The sequence below is a fragment of the Sus scrofa genome, unplaced genomic scaffold (genome assembly GCF_000003025.6).
Source record: "Sus scrofa isolate TJ Tabasco breed Duroc unplaced genomic scaffold, Sscrofa11.1 Contig1878, whole genome shotgun sequence".
Classification (NCBI taxonomy): domain Eukaryota; kingdom Metazoa; phylum Chordata; class Mammalia; order Artiodactyla; family Suidae; genus Sus; species Sus scrofa.
The window spans coordinates 834,762-837,220 of NW_018084968.1; the positions used below are offsets into that span (position 1 = coordinate 834,762).

The window sequence follows — 2,459 nt, forward strand, 5'->3', positions numbered from 1 at the left end:
CTCCTACCTCTTGATGTGGCCTCCTCTTTGTCTTCTGGAGTAGGATATCTTTTTTAGGGTTTCCAGTCCATTTCGGTGAAGATTGCTCAGCCTTTAGTTGTAAATTTTGTTGATTTTAGGAGAGAAGTTGAGCTCCGGTCCTTCTATTCTGCCATCTTAATCCCATCTCTCTGGCTCAGGCATAGCTCCTGGAGTCCGGGCGGGTCTGAACCCCTGGGCGAGGGCCAGGGTCTGCTGCTCCAGTCTTGGCCTCGGGAACCCAAAACCACCAGTCTTTTCATTATTAAAGTTCTAAAGGAGGCTCAAGTTCAAGCCTTCATTATTTAATTTAAAGTGTACTCCCGTAATATAAGCTCTATCCATATTCAAATATAAATATAAAATCCATTTTGCTGCCAAATACATGATTGGAGCTTCAATGCATGCCCTTGGTTACCTGCAATCATGAGCAGAACTGCTAATAACCATGCCATCCTCTCATATAGTTGAAAAACATCTCTTCCACACTTGGTCTTATTTTCCAGCTACATAATCCCTTTCAGAGGCTCTTTTATAAATTATCCAACAAAAAAAGCATCCAATAAATACAAGATCCCAACAAAGAAGTATCCAATACCTGGAATAAAGACAGAATTAACTCAAAATAATTACATAAATCTCCCATTTAAAAACTTCAATACTGGGTTTACATTTCGTCACAATATTAAGTAGCTGGACCATGTTCAACTTGTTTCTGTAATGAAATCTCCTTGGTAAATTCAATTATTTAAAATGAAAAAAGATGTCCTCCTGGTTTATATGATAACAAGTGCAAAATAACTAGACAGCATTATTACAATTAACTATACGTTAAGCAGAAATGGAATATTTAGTAGCACTGAGTGCTTTGCCATTGGTTACATGGTAGAGCTGTAAGTAGGTCAAATCAATGACAAGAAATGTCACATCACTCCAGAACTTCTCAGACAGGAATGTGTATTTCTCCGTATCTCTTATCTTCTGTCTTGAGCATTGCTTCTCATCCCTGTTTTTTTCTAAGTGAATTCACCTAACTTTAGGTTGATCTGCGTCCTTGTCTATAATTTAAAAAGACAATTGGCCAATATGATTTCCCGGTGTTGGAAATTAAGATAACTCTGGCTCGGGTTGCCAGTGTCGGAAAGTGAGGCACGTGGACAAGGAGAAATCCCGACAAGGCTCTTTACTTCTGCAGAAGGGTGTGGGTGCTCAAAAGCATGCTCCGCCCAACAAAGGACGCTCCCCTATTTATCCCTAACGCAGGTGATTTACCTGTCCCCTTCCCATTGGTCAGATCAGAGCGCACATTCTTCCCGGTTGGCTAATTGAAACTAATTGTTGCTGGGAGAAGAGGCAAACAGGAAGGGGGTCGCAGGGGCGTTTCAGCAGAAGCCGAGCAAAATGGAATAACCAAGATTTCCTTCCATAGAAAAGACATTATGTTACTTTCCACACCTAGAACTGGTAAATGCTAACCCATCGTCTCTGTGGAGCTGCTAGGTAGAAAAGTAAGACTAAGACGTATGAGTGAAAGGAAGAATGTGTTTCTGACTTGTCTAGATTCTAAATGATACTGAAACATGAGCCATATGGCCAAGGCCTCAAAGCTAAGAAGTGGCCAACCTGGGATTTTTAGCTCAAGTCTGACTCTAAACATTGTTCTTTTCTACAGAAACCAGCCCTGTCTCTTGTGGGGAAAGAAAAAAAAAAAAATCACATAATGCTTATAAAGGATTCGGATGGAAACGAGTGAGGACCAGAAATGTTACAAAAAAGCCATTCCATACAATGGTTTGAAATATTCTGGGCCCATTTGATACAGGGATTTGTGATGATCTGCATGACCTCCCACGTCAGCGATAAAAATAACCATTGGCCCCATTGCTTAGAGCTTGAAATAAACCAGAGAAAGGCAATCAATCAGTCAAATAGTTTTCAAGTGTCTTCTGTTTGCTCAACACTATACGTGATTCTGTGGGACACGACAGCTCCCACATCAAAGTGCTTTGGCAAGCAAGAGATGAATGTGAAACTGTACTATTTGAGGAAAAACTCCATGAAATGGTCCAGCCTCAAAGGACTTAAAATTTGAATGTGGAGGTGGGGTTTTTCCAATAACAATAGCTCTTTATCATAATAAACAGCAAAGAGAATGTATTTAATGGGTGATGAGACCAGGGGGGGGCAGGCCAAATTTTTCCACGAAGGGCAAGAGAGAGAATATTTTAGTCTTTGTGGGACATATGATCTCTGCTGTAGCTACTCAACTTGGCCACTGCCATGTGAAAGCAGCCACAGATGATAAGTGAATAAGCTTGGTTGTGTTGCAATAAAAGTTTATTTAAAAACACGGGTGACTGACTCTTTTGGATCCACCAGTTGTGCATTGCTGACTCCTTGTTGAGACTGGATGTGAGGGAAGGCTACAGAAGAATCGATCA

The 2,459-nt window shown here is 40.8% G+C and overlaps 1 long non-coding RNA gene across 1 annotated transcript; it reads left to right on the forward strand.

Annotated features, from left to right (window-relative positions):
* The first annotated feature begins 1,378 nt into the window (after positions 1-1,378).
* Positions 1,379-1,947, forward strand: LOC110258317. Its single transcript, XR_002341065.1, has 2 exons — positions 1,379-1,482; positions 1,691-1,947. It is a non-coding gene; the product is annotated as an uncharacterized LOC110258317 (long non-coding RNA).
* Positions 1,948-2,459: the final 512 nt, after the last annotated feature.